This window comes from Homarus americanus, unplaced genomic scaffold, assembly GCF_018991925.1.
Source record: "Homarus americanus isolate GMGI-L3 unplaced genomic scaffold, GMGI_Hamer_2.0 scaffold39155, whole genome shotgun sequence".
Taxonomy (NCBI): Eukaryota; Metazoa; Arthropoda; class Malacostraca; order Decapoda; family Nephropidae; genus Homarus; species Homarus americanus.
In genome coordinates this window covers 18,764,153-18,784,530 of record NW_024737042.1, presented here as the reverse complement: position 1 = coordinate 18,784,530, position 20,378 = coordinate 18,764,153, and positions in this window count along the sequence as shown.

The window sequence follows — 20,378 nt, the reverse complement described above, 5'->3', positions numbered from 1 at the left end:
AGATGGATTCCATTGATCTGATGACCACCGTTATGAGCAGTGGATACAGCACACTGTATTCTTACTACTCGGTACACTATGAGGAAATTCAGCCTTTACTTCCCCAACTGCAATGTTCAGTACCCAACCGGTGTTGGGTCGATTCCCGGTGCCCTGGGAGGAACCAGCGACCTTTTAGAAAGAGTCGAGTGCTGTATCCTTATCGCCACCGCAATTCGGGGACTGATCCTTTGAGAGCATAATGATACCGGCATGATAATTATTTCAGTGATATGGCAAAAAATTATAGTAGATTGACTGATTCTTTGATAATTTCACACCTGTAAGGGTCAGCCTTGAACTGTCACACGTGTAGAAACTATTGGTACAATGATTCTGTAGCCTGTCAATTTAATTATGAATTTATAATGAAAAATCCGTCGACTCATCAGTGCCTATTTAATCAGGAAATGAAAAATATGAAATACTTGCGATTACTTTCATCATGACCTTAACCTTAAGAGGATAATACTTTATAGTCAAAGCGACATAATGGGTCCTGCCTGCTGGGGAACGAAACCTCGCCTCAAGGTGGGGTAAGTCAAGGTGCTCACTATTTATACTCTCTCCCCAAGTGTTCCCTTCAGCCTTTCCGACCACCATCTTAATATTATCATGGAAATTATTGAACAAAATATTCTTGAGATCACCCGGACATAAAAATCATTAACTCTTACATTAGCCTATCACTACATAAAAAGCTCTATACTTATGCATGATACTGCCACTACATGAACAGCACTACGGTATACACTAAACCTCTCTTGGTGATTCTAAATTGACTTTCTAAATAGAATTCTTGAAATTTGGAAAAAAATAGTATGATGATGTAGAATAAATCGGGAAAGGTTACGATCTAGTTCAAATGTTTGTTTGTTTTTAATACTGGGAAAGCTGGTCATAACATTCAATTACATGCCATAGGCTCATTAAACGATTATCGCCTCAAGTGTAAACAACAGTTGTTTTTATATATTTTGTTGGTTAAAAGCTTTTATGGTAATCAGTGGTAGTTATTTGTTGGGAAGATGGGGAGAGGTAGGAAGGGAGAGGAGAGAGGTAGGAAGGGAGAAATTTATTTATAATTGGTCAGCGTATAAAACACATTCGAGTAAAATTAATTTACATTTGGGTGTTATTTTGGGTACTGTACGTCCATGACATAATATTGGATGCTGATAATATAACTAAACCGTTAAACTCATTGTCACTCTCTTGCATTACACTCAATAAGTCTCATCAAGGTACAGTCGTAGTCTTATCAGCGCGTATCACTACACACTCACCTGTCCATCACACCGCACGTCCCCCCCACCTCTCCCTCTCTCTCGCTCCATTCCTTCTTTAATCTTGAGGAGGTTCTTTAATATATCATGGGAAATATTTAAGAGGAGAAAGTACCGACATCTCTCTCTTTTTTTTACCTTAATTCTAGTGAACTGGCTCTGGTAATGCTCACTGCCAGACTTAATTAATAGTCTCTCGCCTTCTACCAAAATTAAACATGGTCGCCTGATTTACCCCGGCTGATTCTTACACAGGAGGAGGGATAAATACTGGGTGAGGTAAATAGAAGTAAAGGAATTTAGAATCACCTGAATATTAGACAATCCAGTTTATTTCACCTGGTAATTAAACACCCCCACGCGAACATTACTCTAACCTAACCTAACCTATCCTGACCTGACCTAACCTAACCTCTCCATTGACTCATGGTTCATATCATTATCTAAAATAAGTATTATATAATGATATCCATAATTTGTCCCATATGATGAAGGATTAAATTCTCTTCCGGTACCCAGCGCCCTCTGTATTAGATCGCTTATTGTCATAACATTCCGCCAGACTCAAGAATTTATTGCCACTGAATGTGTTCCGATAAGATATCAACAATACTTTTAAACTTCAAAGTCGGGACTTAAAGGTTAGATGAGTTTAATCAGCTGTTTCAACCTGTATTTACAAATCTCACTTCACACGATCATGCAACCAGGCACATTTGGACAGTATTTGCTCTGATTAAACCTTGGCGAAAAATAATGTATACAAAATTCCACATTCAATTAAATCTTGTTTTTCTGGACTCAAAAGTCCACGTTTGTTTAGGTTGAAGTATTCGGCAATTGTTCCCTTATTTCCTCATACAAAAGTCGTATAATGTAAAAAGAAACCACTTAGTAACTACTGATCATGGGATTAATTATCATATACAGTATACTGTATAATGGTGTTTGATCCTCTTCTATTAAGGAAGATAACTTATTGTACCGAACAGATGAGACAGAACAAGATTTATATATATATATATATATATATATATATATATATATATATATATATATATATATATATATATATATATATATATATATATATATATATATATATATTTTTTTTTTTTTTTTTTGGTGGGGGAGGGATAATTTCGTGCTTGGGTTGTGCATTTTAGACCTTTAAGGTTAGGAGAATCTACAAATACTGAAAAATTATATTAAAAGAAAGACATTATTTAGCCAGTGGTCACTTTTCTCTAACTTCAACTCTTATGAAATGAAAGGAAAAACAGAATTACTTAAACTATCTACAAAATATTTTAAAAAAATATCAATTAGATGTATTTCGACTCAATAGATATATTGGAATACGTAAATAAACACAAGTAGTTCTGTAGTTAGACCATAAAGATAATGTTTAAATATGCTGGTATAATATTTCTGCCAAGCCTTGCTAGACACAGTTGGTATAAGTGAACAAAGCCACATGTTTTAGATATGATCATGCAGTACAAAATATTCAAGCAAATTCAAGTTCAGATATGGCGGTGTAGGTAGACAAGTCCTCGTTTAGGTCTCACCTCCGCACTCTCGTTTAGATAGCAAGTATATTTATGGCAGTTTTGTTTAGTATTGTTGGTATATCTATAAAAAGTCACGTTTAGATATGCTGGTATATTTATGCAATTTCGGTTATCTAGGTATAAGCACATTTTTCAAAGCCACGTTAGTAATACCTGGAATATTTAACTCGAGTTTAAATATGATAAAGAACTATACATTTTATACACGTAGTTTTCCCTTAGCTCATAACTCCTCTGTGTTATTTAATGTGGTTTTTTTTCAAGTAATATCGAATGACGTGTGTTATTCTGTTTCAGCTTGTAGGAAAAAATACATAATACGATTTTCCTGGTATTTGATACATATTTAACGTGTTTACTCTGTATGTGAAGTTCGTATATACAGTACAGTATATATTCTCTCGCTTTTTTTTTTGGGGACAGGAAAATACAAATAAATGAATGAATTTGCCTCAATGTTATAAACTTTCATATTCTGTCTCATGCAAACAGTAAATTCAAATTAATTACTAAACAAAAATTATTTTAATTAACACTGCACGCTGGACACAGAAAGTTATGGTTAGTAATTGCTTTGAAAATATAACAATATTTTTTTTGGCATATGAGAGAGAGACAGAGAGAGGAAAGAGTGAGAGAGACTGACATAAAATTACTGAGAGAGAGAGACAGAATAAAGTCAAGGATATATACATATATATATATATATATATATATATATATATATATATATATATATATATATATATATATATATATATATATATATATATATATATATATATATATATATATATATATATATATATATATATATATATATATATATATATATATATATATATATATATATATATATATTATTTCGTGTCGTATTTTTTATTTTATAACATGCATTTCTTCCATATTATTCCTGTAATGATGTGTTATATTTACTATTATAATCTAGTCACCTTACCTGTGCTGTTAGGTTTTAACTGTTGTGTTTAATTTCAAACCCATCTTATTTCTTCATTTGGTATTGCTTAAACAAACGTTCTTTGTTTTGCCTCTAAACGACCATCTCATCGTTAAACAACCCATGTTTCACCTGCCTATCTCATTGGCAGGCCTATATAATAAACACCCAGCAGATGAGTTCAAGTCCAGTCCTCTTGTCATTCAGTTCGTTCTTTTAGTGACACCGTCACCCTGCCGCTACCGCTTCATTTTATTTCTGTGTTGTTCATATGCCTTACCGTGGTATCCATCTAATCTATGTGAGTAACTATTCATGTCTCTTATGTGTCCAACAGTGCTTGCTTATTTAAATAATTCAGTGTTGTTGAACTATAGTTAATTTTTCCCAATTATTAGTTATTTATGTTTATGCAATTCTTTTGATGTTTCGATGTTTGTGTATTTGGCTTCTAAAAGTTTCGATAGTGAATCAATTTGTTTGTGACGACCTACGAGGCTCTTTATTGTGTATTTAATTTGTTAAAATTCTGAAAAGTTTACTATTCCATTTTTTATTTTTTTTTTTGATTTTATACTTTTTGGTTTTGATTTGCCCTAGAACCTGGATATTAAAGTAAAATAAGAACTGTAGTTTGGCGACTTCCTTGCCAGGATCACTAACGACAACACAGCACTTGGCGATATTCTTTTTTTGTGTTTTTTTCTTAATTAGCCATCATATTTTGGAATAGTGTTGATGTTGACAGAAAGAGACCACAGTGAAGCCTAGTCAAGTTAACGCCAGCTCCAGTCACGTTCAGTGAATGATGACTTGCGCCTTCTCGGTAAACCAAAATAAAATTGAAAAAGCTGAAGCTATATAAAACAGGTTGGGATACGTCAGGCGGAAGCTGAGGCTGGCGAGCTAAACAAAAAACGAAAGAAAGCACAGGTAAGCAAGCAATTCTAAAGAAAACGACTGTGTATACAGCTCGGTCAAATGCTCCCTTCTTTGGAATGCAGCCTCACCCCCAGATCCTAGTTTTTTCTCATTTTGGTCCAGCACATTAACACTCAGGCTAATGCCACGTTTTTCGGAAACAGTTGATGCTGTTTTTCATGCTTTCGAGCTTGCTACCGCTGAGTGACAAAGTTTTAGCCATTTTGCTTACAACAAGCTGATTTTGAGTAAGGCCTTGTGTGTTTTTCGTCTCTTACAGACAGTGACACTAATGATTATTTATGTAGAGGAAGTTTGAGAGCTTATGCCCTTGTTCCTAGGTACTGAACCAACGCTTTCGTGGCCTCCGTAAAGAGGCAGAGCAGACCCACCTTAGTTGCTAGGGTAAAAGGACAATTCTCAAGTGGTTACCTCAGGGAAGTGATGATTTTGACTCCCTGATTGATTAATGCTCTGTGATTTTTGAGGCCATCGGCGAAAGTTGCCATATACTTGATGGCAGATAGAAATTTGGAAATTTTATCGAAGGCTGCTAAGCATGCTGATGGATATGTTTTGAGGCATGGTGGGATAACAATGATGTTATGCACACCACAGGTTCAAGGACTTTTAATCCTCTCACAGAGGCAGAGACAGGAATACGCTATTAGTAATTTTGTGCGTGACAGGAGGAGGAGCTGGAGGGGTTCGCCACCTATTAAGGCGTCAAATTTTCTACATACGCTTGTAGTTACTGGCGAAGCGGTCGCCAAAGGCAGAGTTTGTTGGACAAGGCTGCAGCAAAATACAGAGCAAAGGCCGGCTTCGCGTTGCTACTGAAAGACTAATACGTCACCAGTCGGAGTGATGGCTGGTTTGGAAGTAAGGTGATAACATGCCAATGGTTGATTTCCACAGGTGAGCACGGTTCACAGTTTCGGTTCTCGCCTCACGAGACTTCGATCCTTTTCAAGAGGTTTCAGAACCCGAACGTTGGTACCTTTCGTCTGCCCTTTAATGCAAACGCAGTAGAAAGTTGATGGTGTCAAAACACCAGTCACTATTTTCAAGGCTGGGTTGTCCAAACTCTCATCAAGTGTTATTCTTGCGGTGAAGACTAATCTGTCCATGCGTTTGGGATCCTCATGGTTTTAGGTCTTCTTGTTTTTCAGGGATAGCTAACGTAGCCTGCGTGCACGAGCTGCCTGTTGCTGGAGTGGACCTCATACTCGGTAACGATTTGGCGGGAGGTCAAATGGGGAACGTAACCCCACCTCCTGTGCTGCGGGAAAGACCAGAGTCTACCACAGAGCTGCAACAACTTGAAGATGATATGCTCGGTGTTTTCCCTTTGTGTGCTGTGACTCGTTCTATGTCAATGACTAATGATCATAATGTAACTCCTGATGTAGATGATTCACTTTCCTTAGAAGGACTTTTTGCTAACCCAATTGCTTCCCAAGACATTTCTTCCGAAGTTAATGCTGTGACCGGGAGAGTTGCTTTAATAGCTGCGCAGGAGCAAGACGATTCATTACGGCTCTTGTTTGACCAGGTGTCCGATTCTGCCAATGATTCAGGCCCTACCACGAGATAATTCAGTCAAGACGGTGTTTTGTGCCGCCGCTGGCTCCCACCGACTATGTCAGAGGAGGACGCGGACTGGGCGTCTGTCACTCGAATAGTTCTCCCACACACTTCCAGACAACATGTTCTAGCTCTTGCCCATGACGGTCGCTTTTCTGGACATCAAGGTGTCTGAAAGACGTTCAACAGGCGGGCCAGAAAGTTCTGTTGGCCAGGTATGAACATAAGAACATAAGAATGGAGGAAACTGCAGCGGGCCTATTGGCCCATACTGGGCAGTCCCGTTTACACCCAACCCCTATTGCTCATATGAGCATCCAACCTATGTTTGAAGCAATTCAGCGTATTCGAGTTAATGATGATATTTGGTAACTTGTTCCATTCATCCACTACTCTGTTTCCAAACCAGTGTTTACCTATTTCACTAAATATTGTAAGTACTGTCATTTTTGTCAAAAGGTAGGCAAAGTCAATCAGGCTATTCCATTTTCCACTTGCAAGAGTACCCCACGCACCTGAGCCCTTTACAACAGTATAGTGTGACATTGTAGGCCCTTTGCCTAAAACTTCTAGTGGGTTTGAATATTTATTTACAGTCATTGATACCTCCACTAGGTACTTGCATGCTGTACCTCTTAGGAAAGTTACTGCTAAGGCCCTAATATCATCCATTTTGTTTCTCATACTTCTACTGTTTGCTCATCAAGTAAGAGGTCCTTTGCACATAGTTAGAGATAGATTGTTAGGTAGTAGTGAAGAGAGCATTAGTGTGTTAAGTTTAGTAGATGTTAGAGAGAAGCTTCTAAGTTGTTGGAGCCTTGCCGCAGACCGCTTACAGCAGTTGCAGTCCAAGACCAAGACATGGTACAAGCGTGCCAGACACAGAGAGTTCCAGATAGGAGAGCAAGTACTCATTCTCTTGCCGAGACATGGACAGCCGCTCCATGCGAAGTTCAGTGGGCCATATAGAGTGGTGAAGAAGGTAAGCCCCACGAATTATATTATCTCTACCCCTGACAGGCGCCGACTACAGTGCTTATGTCGCGTCAACACCATCAAGCTGTACCACACACGCCCAGCACCCCCATCTCTTGCTGATGATCCAGTTCCCGTGTGTGCCGTTGACACTTTCTTGGTAGACGGTGAGAAAGAAGAGGAAAAAGAAGGGGCAAGTCCACTCGCCCTGTCATCAGTCAGGGTTTGGCAGTCCAACTCCGTGGAGCTGCAGGAGAAACTACAGCATTTACCGGGACACCAGAGAGCTGACGTGCTGGCCGCCATCCAACAACATCCTCTTGTCTTCCAAGACAGGCCTGCCGTGGTGCATGATATTGATGTTGGTTCCGCTAAGCCTATCAAGCAGGCTCCCTACCAGCGAGTGGTGCTCACCAGTCACTCTAGTACCGAAGAAGGACGGCACTCTTCGATTCTGCATCGACTTCTGCAAGGTCAACGCCGTCACCAGCAAGGACAGCTTCCCTCTACCAAGAGTCGACGACTGCATCGAAGCAATCGGGAACGCCAAGTTCCTCTCTAAGATTGATTGCCTTTGAGGGTTTTGGCAAGTACCATTGACCGGTCATGCTAAAGACATCTTTAGTTTTGTGACATTTGGTAAGACCTATAAATTTAATGTTATGCCTTTCGGGCTTTGCAATGCCCCTGCTACCTTTCAAAGGTTGATGTCACAAGTCACGGCCAATTTGCCTGGTTGTGTAGTATATTTAGATGATGTTGTAATTTTTTCTGACACTTGGTCAGACCATTTATGTCAGCTAGACGCTCTGTTCACTGAGTTAGAAAATGTAGGACTTGTAATAAACTTTGCTAAGTCAGAATTTGTTTGTGCTCAACTTTTGTATCTGGGACATGTAATTGGGTTGGGGAAACTTGCTCCTCCCACAGCAAGGTGTGACACTATTTCTCAGATGCCTGTTCCATGTAACAAATGACAAGTCCGCAGATTTTTGAGTTGTGTGGGTTATTACCAGAGATATATTTGTAATTTTGCCGAGTTGGCACTACCCCTTACTGATTTGTTGAAGAAGGCTAATATTTTTTGTTGGACTTCAAGGTGTCAGGATTCTTTTTAAAACTTGAACAATGTATTATGTTCATATCCAGTTTTGAGAGCCCCTAATTTTTCTAAGCCTTTCAAGTTAGCCTGTGATGCTAGTGATCTTGCTGCAGGTTCTGCCCTGTTGCAAGAGGATGATGACTGTAGACCACCCAGTGGCATTTTATAGTAAAAAAATTCAATCCAGCTTAAACCCCCTATGCAACAGTGGAAAAAGAATTGCTGTCAATTATCTTAGCTTTGCAACATTTCAGTTATTATTTATTACCAAGTAGGCCTATTGTAATTTATACAGATCACAAACCATTGCAGTTTCTTAAAACATTCAAGTTAAAAAAACCCAGAGATGAATTTGCTGGAGTTTGTTCCTTCAAAACAATAATTTACATGATACACATGTTAAGGGTTCAGACAATGTGCTGGCTCATCTGTGATCTAAACCCACAGAATGAACACTTCTGTCATATCAAAATTTGTGCTAGCAAAAATTTTATTTTATGGGGGGAAGTGTTACGACCCTGTCATATTTTTCTATTATTTTTAATAACATGCTTCCATGTTCTTCCATATTATTCCTGTAATGATGTGTTATATTTACTATTTTATAATCTAGTCACCTTACCCCGTGCTGTTAAGGTTTTAACTGTTATTTGCTCAAGCCCATCTTATTTCTTCATTTAGTATTGTAACAAGAAATCCTTGTTTCTCTAACGACCATCTGCATCGTTAAACGACCCATGTTTCACCTGCTTGTCTCATTGGAGGAAGCCCACCCTATATATAGTACTTCACCAGCAGACTGAGTTCAGTCCAGTCCTCTTTGTCATTCAGTTCACGTTCTTTTGAGTGACACCCGTCACCTGTTACTTATACTTCATTTTATTTCTGTGTTGTTCCTGTCGCCACCAATGTGGTATATCTATGTGAGTACATATTTATGTCTCTTATGTCTCCATCAGTGCTTGCTTAGTTACAGTTAAGTAATTCAGTGTTGTTTCACGATAGTAAATTTCAGTGTTAAATATTTTGTATGTTTATGCAGTTCTTTTGATGTTTCGATGTTTTAGTATCATTTGTGTCTTAAAAGTTTCGATAGTGAATCAATTTGTTGTGACGCCCTACCAGGCTCTTTATTGTGTGAGTATTTAATATAATTAAATTCTTAAAGGTTTACTTTATCTATTTTAATTCCCTTTTGATTTACTTCACTTTTTTTTGTTACGCCTAGAACCTGGATATTAAAGTAAATTTAGAGACGGCTTAACTATATATATATATATATATATATATATATATATATATATATATATATATATATATATATATATATATATATATATATATATATATATATATATATATATATATATATATATATACTTGCGGAATCGCCTCCCTCCTGGCGTCTCTTTCGCTAGGCCACGGTAGGACGCCACCCTCCGGGAGACTCCACATTGTCTCACTGTAGTGCATTAAGGTTGACCACATTTTTTATTTTGCTATTAGCAGCAAGTATGAACAGAATTTTGCCACTTCCCACTCTGGAGCATCCAACATAGAACTGTCCATGAGAGAAGCAAGGAAACACCAGGTTTAAGCCAACCATCTTTAGGGACTGTCCCTGGCTTTTGTAGTTGGTCATGGCAAAGCTCACTTTAAATGGGAACTCAAGTAGCTTGAACTCAAATGGCAGGTCAGTGGTGATGAGACGTATCCCTGGTATAAAAACGTCCTCTCCTTTAGCTTTTCCTGGCAGTATTGTATCTTCCAGAACATGTGGCATCATGTTCTTCACCACCAGTCTTGTGCCATTGTAGAGGATTGGTGGTTCAAGATTTCTTAAGAGCATTATAAGAGTTCCAATCTTGAGAGTGAGGTGGTGAGGAGGCATTCCAGCGGGCTCCAAAGAATTAAGGAATTCTGAAGGGTACTGGACTGCTTGGTCATAGTCGATTACTGTATCAACAGATTTGAATGAGGTCTCGCTGCCTGGAAGCTGTCTGAGTAGAGCCAAGTTGATTTCAGCCACTGTTTCATTCGTTGGTGCCAGAATTGCACGTTCACGCAGCCACTTGTGATCCTTGTAGTGGTGGATAATGTTAGTGAGCTCAGTTGAGGACTTTACAACATTTCCACATCCTTGAGGAATGATTATTTGTCCTTCTGAATCAACAGGGAAAGTTCCATTCCCAATCTGTAGTAGAAGGTTTACAAACCGTCCAGCATCCTAATCTCATTGGAGATGTACTGTCATGTTTGTGGATAGGGTGAGTGTCTGAACACTTCTCCAACGGTATGATGCCTTGAGGCACGCATTCAGTTCATCAGCTGGAGTGCTTCGAGGAATGACAGGTAGGGTCTGGTGAAAGTCTCCAGCAATGACCATTGTAATGCCACCCATGAGCTGGTCATTTTCTCGTATATCTTGCAAGGCCCTGTCCAATGCTTCAAACGCTAATTTGTGAGACATAGTGCATTCATCCCAGACTATGAGGCTGCATGTTTCTAAGAGCTTTGTCTTTGCCGATCCTTTTTTAATGTTGCACACTGGATTCTCATTGTGAGCGAAATTGAGAGGCAGTTTAAAATTTGAGTGTGCAGTACGTCCTCCTTCTAGTAGTGTTGCAGCAATGCCTGAGGATGCCACAGCAAGAGCAATTTTCCCCATCAATAGTTCATTAATGGTGTATGTAAATTCCACTACAACGATACTGCAAAGTATATTTTTTTAGCATTAAACTGTTATTATTTTATTGTCTAATCATCACTACATATAACACCACCCATCATTACAACATATAAATAACACCATCCATCATCACTACATATAACACCACCCATCATCACTACATATAACATCATCCATCATCACTACATATAACATTATCCAACATCACTACATATAACACCATACATCATCACTACATATAACACCACCCATCATTTCTACATATAAATAACACCATCCATCATCATTACATATAACACCACCCATCATCACTACATATAACATCATCCATCATCACTACATATAACACCATCCATCATCACTACTACATATAACACCACCCATCATCACTACATACAACAACATCCATCATCACTACATATAACATCATCCATTATCACTACATATAACACCATCCATCATACACTACATATAACACCATCCATCATCACTACAAATCGGTAAAGTAGTTTCCGAGATTCTCGTGCGGACACACAAACACACAGACATACTTCTTTATTATATATATATATATATATGCTGATAACCACAAGGAAAGAAGAAAACACGAAGTTCCCAAGCGCTTTCGTGTAATTCACATCTTCAGGGGTGAGTACAGACTAGAGAGAGTAATACAAATCAAGGTGTATATATAGAGAGGAGGGTGAGACCAGGTCCACAATGGTCAGGTATTAGGTAATGACCCTACTAATCTTTAAATAGCACACAACGGTTGGTGGTCAGGTCAGATGGTCAAGTGACCCGGCCTTCTCACTTGATCACAAATCTTCTTAATTACAAAATTGTCCAGCTTGTACATGCCGTTACTCAAATTCATGTTGAATGCTTCGGTATGTTTAATAAGACTAGATTCTATGATGTTCCTACTGTCAATTGACTTACATGGTAATATTGAGGAGGCATTATCCCAGTCAATGCAATGCTTGTTATCCCTCAAATGAACAAACAGAGCATTGGATTCCTGGCCTGTCCTAACACTGTATTTGTGTTGTTTAATTCTAGTTGCAAGATCTTTACCTGTCTGGCCTAAGTAAAACATATTACATTCCTTGCAAGGAACTTTATAAATGCAACCAATTGTGTTGTTGGGGGAGTTCTTGATTAACATTTGTTTAACAGTGCATGAGTTTTTAAATGCCACATTGACGTTCCAGGTTTTTAGCTGTGCAGGAATGTGTGAGAAATTTTTGTGAAATGGTAATATTAAGATATTCTTATGGTCATGGGTGGGCTTGGGGTCAGTTCTATAAAAAGTTTTCTTAGTAATGTTTAAGCATTTGTCTATGAAAGATCTAGGGTATTTAAGGTTTGAGCCAATATTATATATATATTTGTATTCCTCATCGATGAATTCCGGACTGCAAATTCTCAAGGCACGTAAAAACATTGTTGAAAATACTGACTGTTTGACTTTATTATGGTGGGCAGAATAATAATGAATGTATGAACACACATTAGTTGGTTTTCTATAAATACTGATAATGCCTCCTCAATATTACCATGTAAGTCAATTGACAGTAGGAACATCATAGAATCTAGCCTTATTAAACATACCGAAGCATTCAACATGAATTTGAGTAACGGCATGTACAAGCTGGACAATTTTGTAATTAAGAAGATTTGTGATCAGGTGAGAAGGCCGGGTCACTTGACCATCTGACCTGACCACCAACCGTTGTGTGCTATTTAAAGATTAGTAGGGTCATTACCTCATACCTGACCATTGTGGACCTGGTCTCACCCTCCTCTGTATATATACACCTTGATTTGTATTACTCTCTCTAGTCTGTACTCACCCCTGAAGATGTGAATTACACGAAAGCGCTTGGGAACTTCGTGTTTTCTTCTTTCCTTGTGGTTATCAGCATATATATATATATATATATATATATGTTTATGTATATATATATACTGTATATATATATATATATATATATATATATATATATATATATATATATATATATATATATATATATATATATATATATATATATATATATATATATATAATCAACGACCTCACCAGCCAGGACTTGAACCCTGGACATAATGCATGGGACCAGGGAACGCTACCGACCATACCACAAGAGCACTAAAAGCAGTTCTAGACTATGTGATATTTCACACAAAGCCTGTTCATCGAGCTGATGGCGCCGTGAACCTCGGTAGCGTTCCCTGGTCCCATGCATTAGGTCCAGGGTTCCAGTCCTGGCTGGTGAGGTCGTTGATTATATGTTCAAAGTCCGCGTGTTATATGGACTAAAAATGAAGTATATATATATATATATATATATATATATATATATATATATATATATATATATATATATATATATATATATATATATATATATATATATATTTAACAAAGTCTAGGATTGCTCTTAGTGTCCTAGTGGTGTAAGATCTAACGTTCCCCAGTCACACATATAAGATCGTGGGTTCGAGTCCTGGCGGGGTGAGGTTGTCCACTGGTCAACAGCCAAAATGGTTCACATATGAGATCATGCTCACACAACTAATTTCATATTGCTGAATTCGAATCTGATATTTGTTTTGTTCTATCAGACCAGGTTTTATAAAAAAATCAATAGGTACAAATATTTAATATTCCATCACGTGTCGTGCAAAAGATGAGATTATCTCATGTGACTGTGCTTTCATGACTAATTTCATATTAATGAATATGAGTTGCATGTTTCATTCTACCATCAGACCTACTTTCTTAAAGAATAAAAAAAATAGTAAATATAGTAACATTATCGCGTCATGCAAGATACAATTTTAAACCTATCACAGATAAGCTCATAAAAAATTGTACCAAAAAAACATAAGTTCAAATCCTTTATAATGACAAAATATGAAGTTCTAAAAGTGCTTCTGAACTTTACTCTTTCTCTTGTACAGCTTGCTCTCTTCTCGTTGCAGTGTCCAGCAATAGTCGCCCATCATGTTAGGACTCAATTTTCCCTGATATCTGCTCTCCATTATGGCGATATCTTGATGAAATCTTTCGCCGTGTTCATCACTAACGTCTCCAAGGTTACCTGGGAAAAATTCAATATGAGAGTGGAAAAAATGCAATTTCAAGGACACCCTTGCTCCCAATGCATGATAATTCTGAAGCATGGTTGTTACGATTTCTTTGTAGTTGTCAGTACGATAGTTTCCAAGAAAATTCTTTGACACATTGACAAATGATTCCCATGCTTTTTTCTCCAGTGGGTTCAATGTTTTGGTGAATTCGCTATCATCAACTAGTATACGAATTTGTGGTCCATTCAAGACACCTGCTTTCAACTTGGCTTCGGAAACCACACCACCTAGTTTCTGAGATAATTATAGAGTCCCAACACCGAATTGATCCATAGCTTTGATGAAATTTTTAGCCAAACCGAGCTTTAGATGCAGTGGAGGCAAAAATATCTTTTCTGGATCTACAAGCGGATTGTGAGCACAGTTAAACCTTCCAGGCGCATCTCTTGGTCTTGTCGGCCAATCCTTTCTCACATAGTCTGCATCAGCTCTGCTGTTCCACAAGCACAAAAAGCACATGTGCTTTGTGTAGCCACTCTGAAGGCCCAGTAGTAAACTGATGACTTTGAGATCGCCACATATCTTCCACTGGTGTTTCTCATACTCTATAGCGGCCAACAGAATTTTCATTGTTTCATAGCTCTCAGTCATTTTTGTTGCGTGTGCTATTGGGACAGATGGAAACCGATTGCCATTGTGTAAAAGAACAGCTTTCAGAGAGTCTTTTCCTGAGTCTATAAACAGCCTCCAATCCTCTGTCTTGTATGTTTCAGACTTGCAGAGTTGTTGCATGAGAGATACTGCGTCCTCGCAATAACAAAGGTTGTTTGCCATCTTGAAAAATGCAGACAGCTGTATATGTCGGTAACACGCTGTAGTGATATGCACTCCATCTTCTAGCAGGTTACGCTGCTTTAGTCTGGATCCCAAAACTTCAGCCTTTTCTTTTGACAAGTTTAGGTCCCTGATGAGATCATGAAGCGCTTCTTGAGTAAATAGTTTAGGCCTGGTATTTTCAGAGTCATCCTGGTAGTCGTTTTCCATTGAGGTAGAGGTAGAATCGGAATCACTCAATTCTTGTTCAGTCGGTGGATTTGGGACTGGAAGTTCAGCACTGTGCGGTACTGGTCGGATTGCAGAAGCAATATTGGGGTACTGTACCTTGCCTCGTGTCTTGATTTTTATTCCCTTAATATTTGTGAGACAGAAGTAGCAGTCACTACTGTGGTCTTTAGGTTCACGCCATATCATTGGTACAGCAAACGGCATTCCTGAACTTCGTTTACCACACATCCACTCGCTCAGGTGGTTAACACAAGACTTACAGGCTACATGAGGTGCCCATTTCTTGTCTTGGTCACCCAAATGACATTTGAAGTAACTTTTGTAGTTCAGTCGAACAGCTTTTGTGATTGGTTTCTTGAGGCTACCAGGAGTGAAGGCACCACATATGTAGCAAAAACTGTCAGCACCGTTCACACACTTGCGACGTTCCATGTTTTGTTAATTTCAGAGTAATTACAAATCATGCAGGTGTAGATATGCAATATCATGAATCAGCAAACTGAAACAAACAAAAAAGCACAAATCAGGACAAAATAATTGCATAAGTGGAGCCAATGAGCATATAAATTACTGTATGAATAGCATGGTACACTAAATATATAGATATGCTGGTTCTGGAAAACTGAGCCTGATACAGCTATACGAATGTCATAATTGAATTCAGCACATACAATTACACTAGAATCAGACTGTTTTGATCCAGAACCATGAGAATTTTTTTTTTATGTTGACCAGTATAATAAGCTAGTGGCGATAAAACTTACATTCCCTAGAAAGACGAAGAGTGCGATGAGATATGATATTTAAGTATTTAAGTGGGTGAAAGGAATCATTGAAGGAGATATAGATAAAGTTCTTATAATATCCGAGCAGAATAGGAATCGTAGCAACGGATTTAAGTTAGATAAGTTTAGCTACTTTGTAGTAAGTGCTGAAACTCTAGAAAGTTTCAAAAGGAGGCTAGATAGATTCATGGATGATAGAGAATGGTAGTAACTCTCGACAGGATCTGCCATGCACAGGCCAACTGGCCTATTACAGACTCGTTATTTTCCTATGTTATTATAGCGAATGTAATCCCGATTTCTCAGAAGGGAGATAGATCACAATCCTCTAACTACCGTCCAATCAGCTTAACATAAATTGGAGGCAAATTACTGGAAGCAATAATTTCAAACTCTATTCGAAATCACCTGGAGAAGCACAAGTTGATCAATGATTCCCAACATGGCTTCACTTCACAAGCTGGAGTTCATGTCTAACTAATCTATTAACATTCTTTTCATCTTTTTTCAAATCAGTGGACGAGGGGCACAATTATGATGTGGTATATCTCGACTTTTGCAAAGCCTTCGACAGAATCCCCCACGAAAGAATAATAAGAAAAGTGGAGGCTCATATCATTAAAGGATATATTCTAAAATGGATTAGGGCGTGGTTACAGGACAGGAAACAGCGGGTGAGCATTAACGGCACTTAATCCGATTGGAGCAATGTCACAAGTGGAGTACCCCAAGGCTCAGTACTTGGATCATTATTATTTATTATATGCATAAACGACATACTGTAGATATCGGCGTAGACAGCAACATAAGTAAGTTTGCTAATGACACCAAAATGGGGCGTTTAATTTTATCAAACGAGGACTCCGCAAAGCTACAGGAAGATCTAAAAAAAATTTTCGAATGGTCTGAAAAACGGCAGATGAAATTCAATGTGGACAAATGTAAAGTACTTAGTCTAGGAGATGTATCCAGAGAAACCAGATATCAGATGAACAACGATGTTATAGAGAAATCCGTATGTGAGAAAGATTTTGGAGTAATGATAAGTAGGAATCTTAAGCCAAATGAACAATGTGTATTTGATCGAAGCAAGGCTAATAAAATACTTGGGTTCATACAAAGGAGTGTTAGTTACAGGACTAGAGAGGATATCCTAAAAATATATTTTGCGCTTGTGAGACCTCACTTGGATTACGCATTTCAATTCTGGTCACTGTATTACAGAATGGGTATAGCATCCCTAGAAAGAATTCAGAGGAGAATGACTAGACTAATCCCGGGCATTAGGAACCTTGAGTACAGAAACATAAGAACATAATAAAATAAGGAGTCTGCAATAGGCCGGTTGGCCTGTGCATGGCAGCTCCTGTCGAGAGTTACTGCCACTATCATTCATGAATATATCCAGGCTCCTTTTGAAACTTTCCAGCGTTCCAGCACTTACTACAAAGTTGCTAAGCTTGTTCCACTCGTCCACCACCCGATTTGTAAACCAGTTCCTTCCTATCTCCTTCCTAAACCTAAACTTATCCAACTTAAATCCGTTGTTCCGAGTCCTATCCTGCTCGGATATAATAAGAACTTTCTCTATATCACCTTTATTGATTCCTTTCACCCACTTGAATACTTCTATCATATCTCCCCGCACTCTTCGTCTGTCTAGGGAATGCAAGTTTAGTTTCTTTAACCTATCCTGATATGGAAGGTTTCTATGTCCCGGAATCATTTTCGTCATTCTTCGCTGCACCGACTCCAGTGAATTAATATCCATTCAATAATAAGGGGGCCAGAACTGAACCGCATAATCGAGGTGCGGCCTGACTAGCGCAAGATATAGTTGCAATAAGACCTCTGCACTCTTATTACTTACACTTCTAGATATAAAACCCAATACTCTGTTTGCCTTATTTCGAAAATTAACGCACTGTTTTCTAGGCCGTGGGTCCGGGCTTACAAGTACCCCTGGGTCTCTTTCACAAGTCGACTTCTCTAGGTTGATGTTGTTAAGGCTGTATACATTGACAGTATTTGTTCTTCCAAAATTAAGTATGCTGCACTTGCTGGTGTTGAATTAATTTGCCATTTTTCAGACCACCCCTGCAGTTTATTTACATCCTCCTGTAAAGCATTTGCATCCTGCCCTGAATTAATCTACCGCCCTATTTTGGTGTCATCCGCAAACTTGCTTATGTCACTGCTAGTCCCAGTATCTAGATCGTTTATGTAGATTATGAACAAGAGTGGCCCTAGTACTGACCCCTGGGGAACCCCACTGGTTACACGACCCCACTCATATTTAACACCATCTATGCTGACCCTCTGCATTCTATCGGTGAGCCATGATTTTATCCAATTTAAAACTTTCCCCTCGATACCATGAGCCTTAATTTTTCTCAGAAGCCTCTGATACGGTACTCTGTCAAATGCTTTGCTAAAGTCTAAGTAAATAACATCGTAATTTTCGTCATTATCTACTACCTCGAAGACTTTCCTAAAAAATGTCAGCAGATTTGTTAGACAAGATTTTCCCTTTGTAAACCCATGTTGAGAGTCGTAGATTAATTTGCTTTTCTCTAAATGCGATCGGATGTTATCTGCTATAATTGATTCAAGAAATTTCCCCACTACTGACGTCAAACTGATCGGCCGGTAATTTGACGCTGACGCTCGGTCTCCCTTTTTGAATATGGGTACTACATTTACCTGCTTCCACAAGTCTGGCATAACTCCGGTGTCTAATGATTTTGTAAATAAGTTTACGAGGGGTCCGCTAATCTGTTCCCTACACTCTTTCAAGACTCAAGGGAAAATTTCATCCGGCCCTGGGGATTTTGTCTTCTTTAGTTTATTTATCTTCTTAAGAACATCCGCTTTTCTGATAGTGATATTCTTTAGTTTCTCTTCTTCCTTTCCCTTAAATATCAGTTCCACCTCTGGAATATCATTGCGAATTTCTTCTGTGAATATTGATTAGAAGTAGCTGTTCAATGCTTTGCTTATTTCTTCACTGCCATTTATTACTTCTCCCCTCCCTGACTTTAAAGGCCCAACTTTGTCCTTGACCTTTGTTCTATATACCTGGAAAAATCTCTTGGGATTTGCCTTGGATTCTCTTGCTATTTTGATTTCATAGTCTCTCTTTGCTTTCCTTACATTTTTCTTAACATTCCTAGATAGTTCATTATACCTATTTCTGAGCTGCTCCTCCCCTCCCTTTAATTTCTTATATATTCCTTTCTTTATTCCTATCTCATGTTTAAGTTTTCTGGTCATCCACCTTGGTTCATTCTTATTTGACCTAATTTTTCTGTATGGTATATTTTGTTCTTGTACTTTATGTAGTATACTAGTGAATATATTATAGTCATGATCAATTGTTGTGTCATCTATGACCTCACCCCTTCCTACTGGGGACTGACGTGACTGTTCCCAGGTGATCTCACCTAGGTACCTTCTTAACCCTTGATAATCGGCCAACCGAAAGTTTGGGACTCTTACCATATTGTCATTGTTTTTCATTTCCCAATTTAGGGTGAACCTGATTTCTCTGTGATCACTGTTACCTAGTTCTTCCCCTACTGTGATATCTCTGATAATATTTTCTTTATTTGTTAATACTAGGTCTAATATATTGTCACCTCTAGTAGGTTCGGTAATTAGTTGTTTCAAAAAATTTTCCTGTATTGCGTCTAGGAAGTCTTCAGATTCATAGTCACCTACAATGTTGTCCCAGTCAATATTTCTGAAGTTGAAATCCCCCATAATGCACAGGTTGTTATATTTTGCTGCCCTACTCATTTCCTGCCATATGGGCTGAGCTGCTTCTTTCCCAAGACTTGGGGGCCTGTAAATCACTCCCCTAATTAGTTTTTCTCTTCCTTCCGTGATTTCTACCCATACAGACCCGGTTCCTATTTCTCCCTTTATTGAATTATTAATACAACATTTTATGTATCCTTGACGAAGAGTGCGACCCCTCCTCCCTTCCTACCTTCCCTGTCCTTGTGAAAAAAGTTGTACCCTTCTATGTTGTAAATTCATCCAAGTTTTGGTGATTGCTATGACGTCTACATTCTCGGTACATACAACAGCTCTCAGCAAATCTATTTTATTTCTAACGCTCCTACTGTTTGTATAGCATACATTTAAACCTACCCTTCCCTGGTCCTGCTTTACCCCTAATCCTGAGTAACCAATTTTGCTTCCCAGGACGAGCCTGTTTTTTGACTCCCACTTACCCCGACCTCTCTCTACTGGCGAAACCCCCCCCCCCTTTGGAGTGACAATTTCACCCTCCA